The sequence below is a fragment of the Cynocephalus volans genome, chromosome 12, assembly GCF_027409185.1.
Source record: "Cynocephalus volans isolate mCynVol1 chromosome 12, mCynVol1.pri, whole genome shotgun sequence".
Lineage (NCBI taxonomy): Eukaryota > Metazoa > Chordata > Mammalia > Dermoptera > Cynocephalidae > Cynocephalus > Cynocephalus volans.
The window spans coordinates 14043314-14064228 of record NC_084471.1 but is presented as its reverse complement, the minus strand read 5'-3'; the positions used below and the strand labels follow the sequence as shown (position 1 = coordinate 14064228).

General features: G+C 36.5%; 1 protein-coding gene and 1 non-coding gene across 12 annotated transcripts in view; one reads left to right on the top strand and one right to left on the bottom strand.

Annotated features, from left to right (window-relative positions):
- Positions 1 to 20915, bottom strand: part of RBFOX2 (RNA binding fox-1 homolog 2) — a 253113-nt gene that overhangs the window by 62669 nt on the left and 169529 nt on the right. Inside the window, exon 1 of one of the 11 annotated variants that reach the window (XM_063074850.1) lies at positions 17607 to 17627. The exons of 9 other annotated variants lie outside the window; for them this stretch is intronic. The gene's annotated coding sequence lies outside the window, so the exon portion shown is untranslated. Of the gene's footprint in view, positions 1 to 14588; positions 14644 to 17606; positions 17628 to 20915 lie in introns of those variants that run through there. One more of the 11 variants, XM_063074849.1, reaches the window with a different exon arrangement.
- Positions 8138 to 8244, top strand: LOC134361461 (U6 spliceosomal RNA). Its single transcript, XR_010021460.1, has one exon. It is a non-coding gene; the product is annotated as a U6 spliceosomal RNA (small nuclear RNA).

Sequence of the window (20915 nt, the reverse complement as noted above, 5' to 3'; positions counted from 1 at the left end):
AATCAACTTTTCAAGCAGCTGCTAGAATGGTGTATTAGTCCGTTTTTGTTCCTTATAACAAAATACCTGAGACTGGGTAATTTATAAAGAACAGAAGTTTATTTGGCTTATGATTCTGGGACAGCTGCATCTGGCATGGACTTCAGGCTGCTTTTACTCATGGCGGAAAGTGACAGGCAGCTGTCAGGTACAAGCAGATCACGTGGCGAGAGGAAGCAAGAGAGAGAGAGGAGGTGCCAGGATCTTTTAAACAGCCAGCTCTCTGGGAACTAATAGAGCGAGAACTCACTTACTTCCCCTCCTCCTCCAGGGAGAGCACTAATCCATTCATGAGGGATCCGCCCCCATGACTCAAACAGCTTCCAGCACTGCCACATTGGGGATCAGATTTCCACATGAGTTTTGGTGGGGACAACACATCCAAACTCTATCAGATGGTCTTTCTAAAATAAAAGCTAAATCTGATATTGTGAATTAATCCTCTTCTTAAAATCCTAGACTCCCTAGTGCCTACAGCCTCAAGTCTAAACACCTTTGCATACAAGTCCTGCCCCTTTCATACTTCACCTATTCAGCTTTGATTCTTGCCATCAAATATTCATTGAGTATCTATCATGTGTTAGACACTGTTCTAGCTGCTGGGGGAACAACAATGATTAAAAAGACAAAGTCTATGTGCCCTACAAAGTTTACATTTTAGTAGGGAGAGACTAATAATAAACTGGCAAGCAAAACAAAAAACAGTATGCTATGGGAGAAATAAAGTAAGAAACAGGGTAGGGTAGTATCAGAGCTGTAGGGATTCAGGATTTCTATTTTCTACAGGATGGTCAGGGAAGGAAACATTTGATAAAACCCCTTTAGAAATTAAGGCAGCAAGCCATGTGTGTACCTGTATGGAAGAGCACTCCAAACAAAAGAAACACTAATGCAAAGGCCCAGAGGTGAAAACATGCTCAGCTCATTCTAAGAACTAGGAACATGGTGTGAGGCCTGTGTGATGGGATAGGAATAAGCAAGGCAGAAGATAAAGGGAGAAAGGTGGCAGCAGAGAAGAAGCAAGGTCTGGTAAAAATCTTGTAAAGTGCATGGACACTGCAAGGATTTGTCCTTTTACACTCCAGTGAGAGTTTTGAGCAAAGAAGAGGCGTGGTCAGATTTAAGTTTTACATAGATCACTCAGCAAAGGCAAAAGCAAGTAGACTCTTTAGGAAGCTAGCTATCATAATAATACACCTGAGAGATGACAGTGGCTTGGCTCAGGTAGTACTCTAATGTGTATCGAATCCTGAAAAAAACCTTGTGCTGTTTCACCCTCCAGTTTCTTTGTACCTACTATTCCTTCTGCTTAGAAAGCATTTCTCCTTATCTGGCTAATTTGTATAGTCTTTAACATGTAATTTACACATCAACTCCTCTAGGTTTCTGATTCACCCAAATAGTGGAAAAAAGCATTTCCTCCTCTTAGCCCCCCTCTCCCCAACACTTAAATCTTTTATAGCACTTATTTTCTATTACAATTATTTGTTTACACGTCTGTGTCTTTATAGAACATGAACTCTTTGAGGACAGGTCAAATTCATCTTTGTATCCCCAGTGATTGCCTTAAAAGCTCTCAAGAAGTATTTGTTAAAGGAATAAAAGAAGTATTTTACAATCTAGTAGGGTATATAAATAACTACAGACTTTTGTTACTTTTTAAAAAGTTATAACCAAAATGCTAAGGGAATATAAGAAGAGACCAAAACCCAGCACGGGGAAACAAAGGTGACATGAAGAAGGGAAGACAAGGAGATCAGTTTAGCACACTACAAACTTCGAAGGGAGTGATCATAATGCGATGAACTACAATAGAGGCAGAGGGATATATATAGATTAGGGGATGGTGCTAAAGACAATCGAAGGTAGAATCAGCAGAACCTGGCAATGGGCATGAGAGAACTGTGGAAGACTACTAGATTTCAATCCTAGGGGACTGTATGCTAATGGAGAGTGAGGTGAGAAAGGATGGGAAAGGAGAAAAGATCAATTCTAGGAATCCAATAGGATTATCCTGACAAACTAATTAGATTTTATCTTTTAATATTTAAAGTTCATTCTTTTTCCCAAATGCATTCCGAAAGATCTTTAGGGTGTTTTTGGTAATCCATTTTTCCTTCTTAAATTTTATTTTGTTTTTTATCAAATTAATACATGCAAATCAAACAGGTACAGAAGATCTTATGATGAAAACTATCAATCTCCTATTCTTTCCTCCACCAGTCCTCTAGGGAGTGACCCTCTTTTAATGGTTTCTTTAAAGGTAGAGGTTCCAAGGTCAGAGGCTGCCATTAAGGGGTTACTGACTCCTCAGACCACTCCCAGGCTTAGGCAACACACCTCTCTGTGCACATCTGTGTACAGAGCGTAGGACTTGGCCTCCCCTGAGACCGTGAAGTAAAGGGTCGAGGTATGGCAGACTTTGACCAAAAGTGGGGAGGAGCAGGAGATGGGAAGAAACCAGCTGATGAAACACTTCTCCACACCACCTTTCGATGGACTGGCCAGAGAAACAATAGTTCTACACAACCTCCCTGAACCCTTCTATGAAACCAAGCAATCAGCAATGTCTTTTAGGAAGATTGGGCCGGCCTTTCTGCCTTGTTTCATTCTACTGACTCTCCTGCTTTCCTGAGATTGTACTCCCCAATAAAGTGTTAGCGGGTAAGGTTTTGTCTCAGGCTGTTTTCTAGAGACCATGGCTAAGAAAATCATCTGTGTCTTGTCTCTTGTATTTTCCATCTTAGTGTCTTAAACCTCTACATCCTGGGAGACTATCTCCAACTATATATGTGTTTTTACCCTCATGTTTTCTTTTGACAATCATGTTCTTAATCTCTAACCTTCTTTTGCATTCTCTTTAATTGTACCTAGTACTGGTTTTATGAATGTATTATCTTCTGGAATCTCCAAGTATATTATTAGTTAGGAGGTTTCTTTAAAGTTTTCTTCTGTTCTTTGGGTTACCTGCTTCCCCTAGTGTCAGGTTTTTTGTTTCAACTGGTCTCTTTCATGCTGAAAGTTCCTCTCAGACTTCTAATGATCCTCATGCACCAGTGACCCAGGTAGAAGGACTTGGTTAGCTGGTGTGGGTTTCCTATGCTAATCTGCTTTCTGATTAAGTCTCTCCCTGGAATTAAAATTCTAACTGGGAACTTTACTTAGGGGATAGGGAAGAGCACGTCACTGGCAGGCTTTGTTTTAGTGTAAGCTGCTAGGAAAGTGTGGAATGCCCTTACTCGATACCCCAAATATTAGACTAAAGGAAGGGGTGCCAATAACAAATACGAAAGGAATTAAATTTCCTCAAACGTTTCGATCAACTTCTTTGGAGACAATCATGGTTTTTTGTTTTGTTTTTGTTTTTCCTTTTTTAATGCAGTAGATGCTGGCTAATTCCATTGCGAAGGGGTTGGAAAGGCTTGTGGCAATGTCAGATGGATGAGTTATCCCCTTCATAAACACCAAATCCCTGTTTTCTGTCCCTTCTTCACTTTTGCTCAGAGAGCCTCTTCAGGGTTCTTGCTGGGCAGACTGGCTTCCACACCACTAACAGCCTCCTTGTCTTAACTGCCTGGCTTTAGCTTATCCTCCATTTCACATATCAATTGGTCCTCATTTGCCTGAACTTTTTCAGAAATTTGTTTAACTCTCTTTTTTATTAGTAATATCCCTCTTCACCCTTTTCTATTTGCTACAACTGATTTATTTCATTTTGTACTTCTATATAGTATTTCAGTGGCATCTTATAAGAGTTGGGAGGCAACTGAAAGCATCTATCATCTTGACTCAGAAGTCATGATTTATTTTCTGCAAAAGAAGATTTCAATCATAGTAGGCTCCTGAATTCCAGGTTCCTTTAAAGATTTCAAGAAGGTTAAGGAACTATGAAACTTCTATGTTTCTTTAAAATAGCTCTTTAGTAACACTAAGATTTAGTAAAAGTAAATTAGAGAAGATTAAAAGGAAAGTGAAAAGTGTTTACTACAATTCTTGAAACAGCTTTGCATTTATGCTTTAATAAATGAGGGGTACTTAGATTTTAGGAAACAAAATAACTCAGAGAAGTATCAGAACTAAATACGTGCTGTAAGTCATAGTCCAGATGCCCTCTACAAGTACACTCAGCACTATGCTAAATATTATTCTAAATCATGTCAAATACAAAAGATTTGCAAGTGTCTAGCCACTCTCAGAAAACGAAAGAAAAATCAAGTATTTACCAGTTAGAATGCCTAATTCTTCACTTCCCTCCTTCTTCATGAATACAACAGGGGCCAAGATCAAAACACTGTCTAAAGGGAGGAAAACAATCCTGTTACCCCACTTATCTCTAACAAATGGATCAATAAGGCATGCCATGAACTCTGATCTTTCAGTCAGGAAAGGCAATAAAATATAAACCAGTGATTGCAATATTTAATCCTTCCTCACAATGAGACAAACCTACAGAAGAAATTAGAGTCATATGTTAAAAGAACATCAAAAAAGCTATCATAAATAAATTTATTACTGAAAAGGAAAGCCTGTATCAGAGTAAGGGAGGATATTCAACTTAAGAAAGCTGGCATGTAGAAAACTGAGATTGGAGATCTGAAATCAGCTACTAGGAGCACTAAAAAGAATCTGTCTATACTTCAGTCACTGCTTAGTAATGAAAAGATTTCCTACGAAAGTCAAGTCAATGTTCAAAAAACAAAAACAAAAAATCTTAAGGCATACTTAAAAAAAAAAAAATACCAAGGGCATATCTATTTCTTCTCACCACTTACAATCTTCCTCACCTAGAACTTCAATATTATCACTACCAAATCAACTACACTATCCAGCTTCACTCAAGAATAATTTTCTGGGCTGGCCAGTTAGCTCACTCAGAGTGCAGTGCTGATAACACCAAGGTCAAGGGTTCGGATCCCCAGACCAGCCAGCCACCAAAATAATAATAATAATAATGATGATTATTATTATTATTTTCCAGCAAAGAATGGCAGCCAAAGATACTTGAGTTTAATTTTTAAAAATTTTCCCTTTCAGGAATAAGGATCGTAAGGACCTGATATTCTAGCCTCTATAGAATAAATGTCTTTTGTTGAAGGTTTGAATTTCCTAAAAGATGTTCTGACAATAGAAGAAACACCAGACAATGTAAAAGTGAGTTTTAGCTCCAGTTCTGCCATTACCTTGCTATACGGCCTTGGACAACTCACTTCCTCTCTGGATCTGGATCTTGATTTGTAAAATTAAGTTCACTTTAGCTCTAAGAATCTATGATTCTGTGATAAAGGCACCTTACCCAAAGGATACAGCATAGTAAAAAAGAAACATTAGGTATATTACCATGTGAAACTAAGTATTTTCTTATGTAACAGAGAGAATCAACAAATGTCATTAAGTGGTTTATCTGTTCCCATGCCCCAAGTAGCTAAAAGCTACTCTAGAGTCAAAACTTTTGGATTTCTCTCTTACCCTGCACATATATTCCTCATGTGAATACTAAGCCGTCAAACTGTAAAACCTCTGTGCTGAGTTAAAATTTCAGGAAACCAAAGTTGTATATTAAATAGTCAAATCGACCAATCCTTTACTTATCCCAGAGGAACTTAAGGCTCCAAGTAAATTAGCACACATTTCTAAAAGTTTTGGCCAAAGGTAGGTTATGGAAATTTGGTAGAGGAAAGTAGAGCTGATATAAAGAAAAAGTTAAATTAAATATTACGGTCTGTATTCTTTATACTATACTTAACATCATGACTACCATCCAAGAAAAAAAAAGGGGGGCTGAAATAGTATAAACTTTGGAAAGATAAACATGGGTTCAAATCCAGGCTCTGCCATGTACTGTGTGACCCTCGATGAATCACTTAACCTCTCAATACCTCAAGTTTTTCATCTGCAAAATGAAAAGAAGATCACTACCTAACAAGAGTACCTACAAAAATGAACTGAGATCATGTATACGAAATTCTGTTTCTGCCTTTAAAAAAAAAAAAAAAGGTGGTGGAGATAATAATCACCATTATTGTGAAGGAAGAAGAAAAAGGGGAAAGAGTACATAGTCCAAAACATAAACACTAACAGCTGAGTTCTAAGCTTAAAATTCTCTACATCTAAAAACAAGTCACATCAACACAAGGATAAGAGGGAAAAATCACATTCCTACTAAAGGATTTATATAAAACATAAGCTAAGTGAAATTAAAAACAAAAAACATAAACATTCCCTGTTTCTCAAAAATGTCCCCTGGTTTTAACTGAAGTTAAGAAAGCTCTAAACAGTGCTATCCACATTCTGTAATTCCATAACACCTTCCCATTGAAATTTTTAGGTAACTTGATTACCATTCAAATAGCAATGATTAAAAGACTCTAAATATTACTTATTGATGTATTCTAAGTTTTCATAAAAGTTTGGAGCAATGATCATTTCCACAGTCCAAAATGCCCCTATCTTCTACAGTGTTTAAGCAAACAAATGGTACCTTGAATTCTCTCCTTCCCTATTCTGCTAGAATTGCGAGGACAGATAATACACAAGAAAAAAAAAAGGATCTTTCTCCTTTTCTACGATAGAATAAATCACATTGAACTACAAAACCACAGACACCCTATTTTCCCTGTGTTCTTGTCCATGTATTTCCACTAATGAACCATTTTTACGTTAATTATATCAGTCTACACTCTGTGAAACTACTCTACCACTAAGTACTCTACCACACTCAGTACTAAAGAATTTGATTCTAAATTCAGATGTCTTGCATAACTCATGCAAATAAACACAAACAAAACAATATATGCCATAGCCTTTCTTCCCATCCTTTCTAGATCTGCCAGACTTCTCAAACTAATTCTTTCCTCATATAATCTTTTTTTTTATTACTGATTATGCATATTCATGGGATACAAAGCTGACTGTCACCACCTGTGTCCCAGATGTGATGATCAGATCAGTACTATCAGTATACCCATTACCACAAATTGCCATTATTCCCTGTGTCCCCATGCAACCTCTCTCCGACCTCCCTTCCCCCTCTCCACCTCCACTGCTGGCAACCCTAGGTATGTTTTCTCTGCAAGTCCAAAGCACCACTGTGGTCTGTCAGTCTTTCGTTTTTTCTCTTAGCTCCCACTTATGAGTGAGGACATCCTCATAAAATCTTTGAACAGCACTTTACTGACATCATATTCATGTAATTTACCATATCCCACCTTATAAGTATTCATGCATCTTATGCTTTCTTCCCTAATACTTCTTGAAATTACTGTTTGATATTTGTCCATAAATTAATAATAAGTTAAATGAGACACCACTTAATTTTCATTTAAAAATAAGTGATCTCTCTTCTGCTTCCAATCAAGGTGGAGTAATAACAACAAGATTTATCTTGCTGCTTCAAACAACTAAAAAACAGCACAAAATACATGAAACAACAATACTCAAGACATTGTACAACAGTCAAGGAAGGTCATTGGTCCCTGAAACAAGAAATAAGCAAAGTGAAGGACACAATTGCCCCAACTTACTGCCTGGAGAAATTCTCCAGAGAGGGGGACAACAAGCAGAGCCTGGTGGGCTCCATGAATTTAGGAGATAGAACTAGGAGTCAGGGGAAGCCAAGACAGCTAGAGTTCACAGAGGAGAGTACTGTAGAAGAGGAAGTGCAGAGAAAGATCTACGGAATGTCCCCCTCAATCACTCAGTTGAGTAAGATCACCACATGTACATGTGAAACTTACCAGAGGCTGGGGAAAGAAACAACCAAAATAAATACAAAAAACAGTACTAAGAGTTAACACAGTGCTGGAAATAAAGCCTGTTCTTAACAGCCAGAGTGGAAAATCTAATGATGTAAGGAACACTGGTTAGAGTACAAAAAAGAGTCTTGCCTCAGTAGCAGGGAAAAATTAACCAGAGACTAAACACAGCTCTGGACCTGTCTAACAAAGCTTAAGAACAAGACCTAAAAGGATCAAACTATTTCTAAGAAACTTAAGCATACCGTAGATAAAGCTCAAGAATATTTACAGAAATAGAAAACTATCTAGTATCCAACAAGGAAAAATTGACAATGTCTGGCATCCAATCAAAAATTACCAGTCAAGTGCTCGTTCCATAAGCACATATACTAAAATTGGAATGATACACAGAAGATTAGCATGACACCTGCACAAAGATGACATGCAAATTCATGAAGCATTCTCTATTTTTTACAATTAAATTTTTAAAAAATAAAATAAAAAGATTACCAGTCATGCAAAGAAGCAGAAAAATATAACCCATAATGCTGAGAAAAAATAGATGAATCACAACTGACCCAGAACTAATACATATGTTAGGATTAGTAGACAAGGACATTAAAACATCTGTATTCCATATGTTCAAGATGTGAAAAGGAAAAAATGAGCATGTTAAGAAGAGACGTGATAGGTATAAAAAGATCCACATCAAACTTCTAGAGATGAAAACTATAATGTCTGAGATAAAAAACAAACTGGATTGGATAAGCAGCAGATTAGATATTACAGAAGAAAAGATTAGTATACTTGATGACACCATGATATAGGTTCTCCCAAAAGGAACATACAGAGAGGGAAAAAGATTGAAAAAACAATGAACAGTGAGCCTTAAAAATGACATGGAATGGTTATGGTGTGACATATATCTGGGTTGCCAGCTTTTCAAAAATAGTACGCAAAGAATCTTACTCTCGGTCATCTCGAGTGGAAGGAAAAGGAGAGAGGGAGATGGCTGTACTCAATGTACCACATTCGGTATACTCACCATAGGATGCCAATCCCTAAAATTTCATTGTTACCTTTGCACTTCTCTTTGCCATCCCCTTCTTCCCTCTTTCTTGCCTTCCCAGGAGGCTAGAGCTCCTATGCCATTTGCCCTAATGCTATCTTCTGGACAAGTAAAGTCAAACATGTTATAAAACAAAACTTATAGCAAAGATTTAATACTTAATATTCATGATTGACATTTTTACTATATATACGCAGACTTCCACTACAACATCTATAAGAGTTTTGTATGTTCCCCAAATAGTAGCTTATTCCCACATCCCCCTATCTTCTGGCCATAAGAGCATCCATTTCACTAACTATATTATGTTTTAAGACTCAACTGATTTAAATAATAAGCATTTGAATATGAGTGATTACCCAATTTTACTCTCCAATTTTGTATTTCAAAAGAGGACCTTGTCAATGAATTAACAAGTTAAAATTTATTAATATATTCAACAGATATTTGCTGGATACTAAAGTTGAACCAGACATGGTAATAAACACTGGTGACATAGTTCCAATCCTGAAAAAACCTACAGTCTGATGGAAAAAACAGACAAATATACCCACAATTATAATACTATATAACATGGGCTAAAAAAACCAAGACATATACAATGCTAATGAAGCGCAAAGCAGGGACAACTCTGAGATAGTGTAAGCTTTCTGAAGCAGGTGAAGTCTAAGCTGAATCTTTAAAGACAAGAAATTAATCATGTGGAAGAAAAAAGCATTCTGACCCAAAGTAATAGTACATGAAAAATAATATATGAAAAAATACATGAAAAGAAGGTATACAATACGGCATATTTGGGGAATTGCAAATAGCTCAGACGTGCCGGTGAGGTGGACGGAGAAAGGAAGTGAAGAAAAAAGAAACTCCATATTTTCGGGGGGGGGGATGAGAGAGCAAATCATGGGTTTCATTCAAACAGAAATCCAAGATGACCTGTCAAAACTACTCAAAACTGTGTCCCTGTCATCAAGCTATATGGGAAAACCTTATCTATACTTTAAAAAAAAAAAAAAAAAAATCTTGAGAACCTGTATCCCAGGGTCAGCAAACCATAGCTTGTGGTCCAAAGCGAGTCTACCACCTATTTTTGTATAACCTGCAAGCTAAGCATGATTTTTACATTTTTAAATAGTTGAAAAAAACAAAGGAAGAATATTTTGTGAGACATGAAAATTACATGAAATTCAAATTTCAGTGTCAATAAATAAAGTTTTACTGGAATACAACTACACCCATTCGTTTACATGTGGTCTATGGTGTCTTAAGTGCTACAACGGCAGAACTGAGAAGTTGTGACACAGACAGCATTGTCCATAAAGCAAAAAATATTTACTATCTAGCCATTTACAGAAAATTTGTGGATCCTTACTCTAAGTTAAAAGTCTTTCAAAATCTAATCTCTTCACTTAAGTCCCATTTTATCACTTCAAAAATTTTATAAGGAATCTCATAATCAACGTTAGGTATAAGAATATAATTATATAATTTGTGGATATAAAAATATTCATTTATAATTTCGTAAAATAATTACTGATTTCCATTATGGTGTTTTCTGCTTAACTATTCCTTTAAAAATTAAATATCAAAATTTGGTTGCTGAACTTAATTCTGTAATTCTGAATGAATTTATTATCTTCAGTTATATGATTTCAAGTTATAATTTTTAAAAACTGTCTTTCTTTTTGTCAATATCAATCTAGCTGTAGCTATTTCCTAAGTGATTCGTTAAATAAGAAATGTGATTCTAATATTTTGAAACTGACAGGCCTTTAAAAAAAAATGCAAGAGGCAAGATTAAAAATAATATGCCAAAGTAAGCTAATCTAAAAATATTTCTATGGCATTTGTTTTATAATATGTATTATTAAATCAGAAAATTTTTCAAGGTCTTAATTTAAATCTATATTGTATCTTCTTTTTTCAATAGAAAATAAGACCACATTTTACTGTTGCTACTGATCCAAAAGGCCTTATAATTCCCAGTTCTGGGTTGTCAACACTCTCAATATAATTTCAACATCAAGGGAAGTGATCAAATTTACTTTTGCTGATTTCTAATATATCATTTGTCAATTCAACAGGCATCTTCAAAACAGTATTGAAAATCTCAGTGATAGTAACCCAGAGTAGATTCTTGCCAATCAGCTGACATGCTTTATTATGGAGCAGAAAAATTGGGGACTAATTTTTACTTAGGAGTTAAAGGCAATATCCCTTCATTTCTGACGTTATACATTGCTGGCAACACATAATAATAAAGTACAAAAACCAAGTAAAGTCAAACATGCTATAAAACAAAACTTATAGCAAAGATATAATACTTAATATTCATAACTGATATTTTTACTTAGACATAAATGGTAAAGCATTCATATAAATTAATGCAATTAATACAGGACAGAAAAGATTCTGGAAATCATATGTTTTCATCTCTATAAATAATAATTCAAGGAAATAGGAAAAATGAGCAGAGACAACAGATTAATGGGAACATTCAGCAGTATCTTCAAATATTTGGTTCTCATGTAGAAGAGATTACTTAGAGTCAGTCTTTGTGACTTTAGATGATAGAACTAGGAAGAGTAAGAAGACATGCTAAAAAACAGATTTCAGTTCACCAAAAGTAAAACTTTTCTACTTTTTAACAGCCAACAACGGAATTTTATCTCATAAGGCTGATACTATAATGTAATGGATGAGCATGTGGATTTGGAATTAAATAGATTCCAGGTTTGAAACCTAACTCTGTATCCACAGTCATCAGTTCTTTGACCTCTACAATCTTAAAGTCTCATCCAAAAAATAGGGAAAATACCACCTACCTCAAAAGGTGACTGACAAGTGGGAATGAAAGGTGTGCCACAGGCCTTGACCACGCCCCCTTTCTCCTTTCTCCTCCTCTCACCATATCCCTCTCCCCTGCCCCTTTCCCCCTCCCTCCCACATCTTAAAATGTAAAAAATAATAACGATAATAAATAAAAATATTAAAAAACAAATAAGCAAAAAAAAAGTGACTGACAAGTAATACTGGATATGAATATAATAATTATGTTTGTAAATGTGGTATGTATATAAAATTGACTGGTGTAAAGTACATATGCAGAAACAAAAAAGTTATTTTAATAACAGCCATTATTTGTGGTGATTAAAAACAGGGATGCTGGAGCCAAACTCCTTGGGTTTAAATCCTGGTGTTGCCACCTTGTGCAAGTTACTTAACCTCTCTGTACCCATTTCCTAATTTCTGCTATATGGACATTAATAGTACTTATAAGGCTGCTGAAAGGAATAAATGATTCGAATGTAAGGCATTTAAGATAGTGCTTAATGCACAGTATGCACTCTACAATGTCACCTATTATTATTATGTAATATTATAATAACAAATTCATCTTATTCAAAGTGAATTCATTATTGCAAGTGTTCTATCAAAGCCTTGAACAAGTCAGAAATGGAAATTCCAGAAATGAATCAAAAAGTCTCAACTAAATTAATTCATTCACACATTCAATAAATATTGACTAAATATCTAATACCCACAAGGGGCATTAGAGTACAGTGATTAAAAGTATGGATTCCCAAGGCAGTCTAACTGTATATGAATCCCCACAATATCTCTCAGTAGCTGTGTGAACTTGGGCAAGTTACTCAACCATTATACGCCTAGTTTCCACTTTTGTACAATGGGAATAATAAAGTGTTGTTGAGAAGATTCAATGAGGTAATGAGGTAATGAGGAAAAGTGCTTAGAACAATATCTGATATTAATACATCATAATCACATATAAGGATTAGCTATTATAATATGACTATGTGCCAGGTGCTATTCTAGACACTGGGAATAAAACAGACTGCTGACAAAGTCCCTGACTTCATGGAGCTTATATGCTTAGGGGAGGCGGGGATTGGCAGGAGACAGACAATAAACAAGTATACATATAACAAGTAATGATACGCATTACAGTCTGTGACAAGTGAAGAAAAAAGCAGGATAAAGGGACAGGGAAATGCTATAGGTAACATCTGAGAAGTTACATTTGAGTAGAGCAAGCTATATGGATATCTGTGCAAAGAGCATTTCCGTCAAAGAGAAAAGCAGAAGGAAAAGTCCTGAGCTGGAAGGTGCAAGGTGTGATAATGCAAAGAGGTCAGTGTGGATGGAGTGAAATAAGGAAAGAAAAGAGGCAGCAGCAGATGAGACTGGAGAATAGAGTCAGGTTGCTGATCATGCAGGGCCTTTGAGACCTTTGTAAGGAAACAGGATTTTATTTTGAGTCAGAAGGGAAACAATTGTAAGGTTTAAGCAGAGATGTGACAAAATGATTCACTCTGGCAATGACCTCTAATGAATTATCTGGCTCTAAGGTTTTCTGAATTTAATCATTCTAATAGTAACAAGGGAACATTTAAGAGTCTGGGAAACGGAAATAATACATCCTGATGGCAGACTGCAGCATTTCTGACTGCCTAGAAGAGGCTGAGAGCCCTCAAAGCCCAATAATAAAAGTGCTACAATCAAAACAGCAAAGCATTTACTGCAGGGGAGCATTCAATTTGTGCTTAGTGGACCTCGTATACAAAGTGTTGTGAAGAAATGTTCAAGATTTGACAGTTGTTTTGGAATGCTGAAAAAAATGAGTGAGGAATTATGGCTCCAGAAGGGAAGCCTTGGAACAGCAATGTCAGATCCCGGACAGGAAAGGTATACCAGGAGACTAGGAGACTGGGGTGGGCATACGGGGGCTGTATCATCAGCATGACTGGTTCCTAGTAACAATCTGTCTGAATATCACAAATAGATGTCCAAGAAACAACCCGAGGTAGGAAATAATTTCTTAAATAAATAAATTCAAAAGAGATATGAAATTGTTCCCATATGATAATCTGTGTAGATATGAGTTTGGAATTTCTCAGGGAAGAACATACAACTGAAGGAACAAAACCAGGAATTTCAGTGTATGCCCTGTCACTGAGAGGGATGAGGAATGTCATCGCCTTTCAACACGGAGATGTCCTCTGTAACAATACAAACTTAAATAGCAGGTTGTCAAATGCTAAGCTTACCTAGTCTCAACTGCAAAACTTAGGAAAAAGATAAAGAAAAAAGTTACTAGATGACAAGGGGGAAAAAGTGTGTGGCTGTGGGGTGCTGCGAAGAAAAACCATTTAATGAATTAAAATTACTCAAATTTCATCACAGCTCCATTTATGGAATTCTGGGTATCTTTTTAGGAATGCTAAGTAATTTTAAGAATAACAATACTTTTCAAGAGCCAGTCTTGGCCTTGGCAAGGAAATGGTTATAAATGAAGATATGGAGCAGAGTAGAATTCAGAAAGAAACCAAATCTCTGGAGAAAGTGAGGCTTTTGTTGTTGTTGTTCATTGTAAAGAAACATAAATTTAGTCTCCAACCCACAATCCCCACCTATCTCTCATCTTACCCTGAATCCTGCTCAGCCCACAGAAAGTGGAAAGTGTGCCAAAACAAACAGTGTGGGCTGCAGCTCTGTGGAAGAAAGGTGCGATAGGTTTGGGTGGAAAGAGAGCACAACTGGCAGGTAACCAAATGGAATCGCTTTAAAGCAATGCTACAAAATGGAGACTAAATCTGAGGACTTCCAGAATTCACAGAAAATGGGATGTACTTAGCAACATCAAACAATAGATTTCCCTATCCAATTCATTTCAAAAAACCAAACAAAAACAGAAAGGATAGGAGAAAATGAAACAAAGCGAAACATACCTGCTCTCTTATCTGTCTTTAATTAAAGCATAAAATACCCTCCCTCTTCTCTTCTCCCAACCACCCAGGAACAGAAGAGCGTACTGGCAGCAGCTCAGGTGAAAGACTTCAGCCTTCCAGCTACAAAGAGGGGAGATAGCAAACAATGGAACTGGTGATTCATTACAAAAGAATACACTCCAGAGCGGCCTGCTGCCACATGGACTCACGGCACTATTTAAAGGAACAGCAACCCCCTTTTCCAACCTCCCTTATTCTTAACACCTTCCCTCCTCTTGGTCTTGATGGAAAACAGATTTTGAAGAAAATGCCAGCAAAGCACTGAGCTGTCCAAGAAAGGGAGGGCTTTGTATTCCACAGAAACTGGCAGTCTTATACCATAGTAAAGTACAAAAATTTTCTTTCACATCCATACTGTAAAATCTTTTCCTCTCTGCCTAGTATATTTTTCCTTTTGACAATAAATAGTATAACTGAGTTTCAGTCTGGCTAAACTTTTTTTTTTTTTTAACTAGTTAGAGTTGAAGTCATTTGCAATTTTGTTTTTCTAATTTTACACATATCATGAGAATTATTTCTATTTCTTTCATTTTATTACTCATTGCTACCTTCATACACGTGAAAAGATACAATAATTTGGTTCACATGCTCAAAAATAAGAGGGGACGTCAGTGAAATACTCCTAAAACATACATGAACAACAGATAGTTATTTTTTAAATGTTACATGAGTATGTCTGTCTACTATATTAGAATTTTGTGATGAATTGACCAACTGATTACATTTTGTAAATGACATAGCGGTTTGCTAATTAAGACAAAAACAAGCCTTATAAAACTAGAGTATATGTAATAATAAAGCACACACTGTGCAAATACTGATATGGATTTAGTACTGTATGATGAAAATGTCATCCAACGAAAGCCCTTCTTCCACCAACTGAGTGATGGAAATTAGTGACTACAGAAATGGTATGATCTGAAGATGTAAAGAAACTAGATTGCAAGATGATGAAACATCTATCTCTCTTACTATACTAGTTAAGATGCTAAGTATTATTAAAAACTAATTGACTTTGATAACCCAGCCCTAACCAGTGTAGGTATTTTATATCCAGAAAGCTACATGACAGGTCATTATCAGATATTGGTATTGGATGTCTGACTCAAAAGAATACAACAAAACAAAACACAAAACAAAATCACAGGACAAATGAAAGATCTGCCCAGCTGGTTACTTTCTTAGATTTTTTTCCTTAGATTATTAACAACTATGTACATTACATTAACATAGAAAGTGCATACACCAAAACAAATAAATATGCTGGAATATTCAAATGCACAAATTTAACTTTCTTTTCTTTCCAGGATGGGCAAAAACTAGTTCTTTCCTTCTGCATTCAGTACGTCCTTGGAAAATATAACAACTTAAATTTATCTATTAGAATTCTTAACTACCACAAAATCTCTCTCTCCAGGTTTCCATTTATTTTTTCTACTTCATTCTTAAAATATAGTTTCCTTAAATACTGACTAATTACACAATATTAATCAGTGCACAAGCATGTGCATTCTAACTTATGCTGCCACATATTCACCAGCTCCTTGAGAAACTAAGAGGAAATGTTCCAAGAGACCACAGAAAACTCATTATAAAAATTCCTAGTTTACCTAATTCCTTCACTGATTTAAAAACACGCATAATGAAAAGTCAAGTAGTTGAAAAGCCTTCGGTAATAGCTGGGAAAGAAGAGAGCTGTTACACTCTAATATTGCCAGTTAATGAAAATTGAATGAGGGCTCTAAGGTTAAGCAAGTATCACTTCCCAAGCAACAAAGAGAATCCAAGAATAGGTTTTCTCTTTTATGGATATTAAAAATAAATAAATAAATAAAGCGATATCAAGAGATTTCATTAGACTGATGATAAGAGGCTAAGAAGTGGAAGAGAAATATTTCAAGGGTTTCTCCACTTTCTAAAAAAGGGAGGGGTTTCTTAATAACCTCCAAACTCAGATCTGGTGAAAAATTACTTTGGAAAGATAATTTCTTTGAAACTTCCCTTTCCTCTGGGTCAGGATGGAAAAATCTCCCTCTAGGTTTCCCTCCTTCCAAACAGCACTGCAGGGCATTACATAACATTTAACTGAACAGGATTCCAGTTCCTAAAATGATGCCTCTATCCTGATAGCTAGCTGATGCTCTCGCCCTCCGGTGGTGACTTGCAGAGGAAAAGAGAAGAGTGAATACAAAAAAGGGCAACCTCCTTAAAAGGGAAGCACTGTCCAGTGATGAAATTTCCCTACAGAGCATAAAAGCCTGACGTAAAACTGATCCTAGGTCTGAGACTAAAGGACTTGAATGTTCTATAATGCAAATGATTTCCCACTGATAAATCACAGGCTCATCAATCAGAAAAAAAGGGTAAAGGAGCATACAGAAGGGTGCCAATGAGAAAAATAGCCCTGCCAGGGAGAACTGTGAAAGAGCATTCACCTTTCCATTTGTCAGGAATGACTTGCTAAAATGCAGATTAGATATTGCCTGGCATAACCAGAAAGGCAGAGAGAACAGGAGAGAGGGAATAGGAGAGAAAGAGAGAGAGAGGAGAAGAGAGGAGAGAGAGATTTTCCATTTCTTACACCCTCTCCTTCAAATATCTTTTAAAGCCTTCAATATCTTTTAAATGACAGTGTGACTGTCATTTATACATTTAGATTTGTTCTTCTGTCAGGGAGGGCTCTACCTGCCTCTGCTCCACATTGATGCTCCAACGGTTTCTACTGAAAATATTCTTTGCCAATAACAAAGCCATGAAAATGAAACATTCTTTCCTAACCTTCATTTTTAATAAGCCGTTTAGAGCGAAGGCAGAAAAACTGCAATTGCATAGCCAATCCTGAGAAGCCAAAGTGAATCAGGAATCAGATTTCCCTGTAACACAAATTCTTCGGCAATTCTTAAAAGGAAGCCAATCTCTCTCCCCTCTTTTTGGCAGTCTACGAGAATCTCTTCCTACCTCTGCAGTCTTTCTCTCCCTCCCTCTTCTCAGAACCAAGACAAAGAGGTAGACAAATCCCCACAGGGTCTTTCCTGAGCTACAGCTGCACAGTACAGGAAACAGGAATCTGCTATGGAGCTGAGGGAAGGGGGAGAAAAAAGGATACGGATGCATAACACATACATACACGGACTCGACAGACACAGACCAACACTTTTCAGCTGATAACAATAAATCTGGCCTTTTCTAAGAAAGCAAGAATAATTAAAACTCTGCTTACTGCACCCCACCCCCAAACCTTTATTTAGATCCTAGAGATAAGAAAAGACACATACCAAGGAAACACAAGTCTTACCTGAGTTACCATTTTCTTTTTCTCCATAAACCAAACGGAATAGACGGTGAACCCTTCAAAGCAGCCGTGCTGGGGCACACCTCCCCAGCTTTCTTTTCACCCCCCTCCCCCCCAACCTAGCTATTTAAGGGTGGGTAATTGATCTCCCTTTACACTGTTTTCCTCCCTTTTTCTTTCTAATGTTTCTTCCTTTCTTTTCTCTTCCTCTCTGGCAGTCTCTCCCCCTCCTTTCTCCAGCTCCCTCCCATATCTTGGGCAGATGGCTGAAGGAAGCCCCACCCCTGAATGCCTAAGGTAATTAATCAGAGTAGAGCCCCACCTCTTCCTCCTCCCCACACCCCCGCCCAGCAGGCTGACATCTCCCAACTCCAAAAGCAGGCCTGCTGGAGAATGGCAGTTTGGTGTGCGCTTTGCGCACGCGTGTGTGTGTGTGTGTGTGTGTGTGTGTGTGCGTGTGCGTGTGCGTGTGCGTGTGCGTGTGCGTGTGTGTGTGTATGTGTAGGGAAGGAGGGGGGAGAGAGGGAGGGGCAGGCGCCATGTGCAGGTATATTTTAAGTATGTGATGGTACCATTAATTATATAGCACTGGAAGCATTCATAGCAGCTTACTATAGTTAATACAGATTTAAAATATTCCAGCAATGAATATCTGACACTAAATAAGAAAAAAAAAATTTTTGTTTTTAAATCTTTCACTGATGTACAGTTTATAGACATAGTGGATTTAATGAAAGATGTGAAGAAGTGAAAAGCTGCTGAATGACCACAGACTGGAAGGTTTTTCAGGCAATGGGAATGTGCAAGAACTTGCTTGTCCTGGAAAGCCAAACCAGCCTAATGAAGGTAAAGGACTAAAAGAGAGGAGGGAGGTAATTTCATGTGCTTATTTTTTCTACTGTAAAAAACCTAGGGATTCTGGAAAAGTTGTCTACAAATATAACTGCTTAAGAAACTTAACGTGTATACAAAGGTGTATACAAATTTGACTGCTTAAGGCTTCCCAGCTTCATTAAAAATTCTGGCTAAATAAGAATTCACCCTTTATATTTCCCAGCCTTCTGTGTTTCAGTCTCTATTGAAAAAAATAAATCCTTTCTTATATACAAACTGAACATCTGTGTCATTATTGTAAATAGTAACTGTTACTATAGAGTGCTATAAATATAAATGGTTTAGGAGAATGTTTATTGGAATAACTTTCTTTAAAGTTCGCTTATTAAGAAGATATGATGACAAAAGCATGGAAGATATGGTTCAGTCCAGAAGTCCTGGTATAATTCTGCCCTTTACTAGTAATCTTGGAAAAGTCTTTAACATCTGAATATAAAGTTCATAATCTCCCTACCTTATATTATTAAATATTCAAATAAAATAATCTGTGAATATTTGATAAGTTTATGATTTTTATCACTGGTCTCATAAAAATTAAGATTTTCTATCTTTTCTTAGTGTTCTAATAAGTAAGATCCCATTCTAAAGGATTTATTACATATTTTAGTTATGCTATATTATTGTTATAATCTCTATTAGGCTACTCAAAGATCAGAGATTAATTCCAAAAGTAAGCTTCCTATTTCTTAAATAAGCACATAAAGGAATCAAAATTCAACATCACAAATCACACTGAGAACATACAGTTTTTTGCTGTCTCCAGGAGGATTGTTTGGCAGAATGTAGAACCAGGCTTTTAAAAATGTGCTGTATAATATCATTCACTGGCATATTGCCAATGCAACACCATCATGCTCTCTCTAAATTAATAATCATTTTAACAATTCTGAAAAGAACACAGGAACTACAAAACCATCTGTAGAACCTGGAGAAACTGACACAATCACAGCTATTTACTGAGTGCCTACAATATATGTCAGGCACTATTTTAGGCATTTTACAGATACCTGTTGGAATAATCCATAATATATAAAGAAATAGGTACAAAAGAATGGGATCTTCAAATATTAGAAAAAAATATTTTGAGAAATGCAATAGATTTCTAGCCCTGTTCTTATTTAACACTTTTTAAAATGATCTTAAAGACAGAACATACATGAGGGTACTTCAGAAAACTGATGGAAAAATAGAATTAAAAGATAATACAAATATTTCCATGCATTTCTGAAGTACCCTCATAGTGCTCTCTGAACTTGCAACTAACAGCCAATCAGAAGGAGATAAAAAGTCAAATCTTTTTAAACACAAAGTGAGTAAGCAGAAAAGGTATAGGTGAGTTTCCCTGGAAGCAAGAGTAACCCAGTATACTTTTGGAAAAAATCTAAATCACATTTATGGGATAATTGTGTCTTCAGTTCTAATATATGAAACGAACCTGAGAATCACCATATACCATTCTCTGAACCCACTGGTCCCTTATATTACCATTGGCAAAAAGCCTCGAGCACCAAGTAGACTCTCCCACTCCCTGTCCACCCCACCACACCTATTCTTAGAAAAGCCTCAGCTGCCCTGCCTCTTGGGTGTGACTGCAGCCTCCACACATCTTGGAAAGAGACAGGCTCCAAGAGATTTTTTTTTTTTTTTTTTTAATAAAAAGGCAAATGAGGGATCCCCGCATGAGAAAAGTCCAGGACTAGAATAAAAATGTCCTCAGGCCCAGGATTCATGTCACTTTTCTACAATTACGACCAGAACCAGAGATTTTCAAAAAGTTCATGGAAAGATTCATATTATCTTTTAATCCTATTTTTCCACCAACTTGTAGAAGTACCTTCACATTTCATACTGCCAATAATAGGCTTAAAAACTACCACAAGAATGTGGTGGTATGAGCTAAAAATAAAAAATATTAAAATGATTTTTATAAACTAACTGAATGACAGGATCATAATGAGCACTGGACTAGCTCTATGATATTTTGAAGTGTGTGTCCCTAACTTTAAAGACTGGCATTATAGAGGACAATTTGCTCCCTAATGCCCAAGAGAGAGAAGAGCAATTGAACAGCCTGGGTCTGA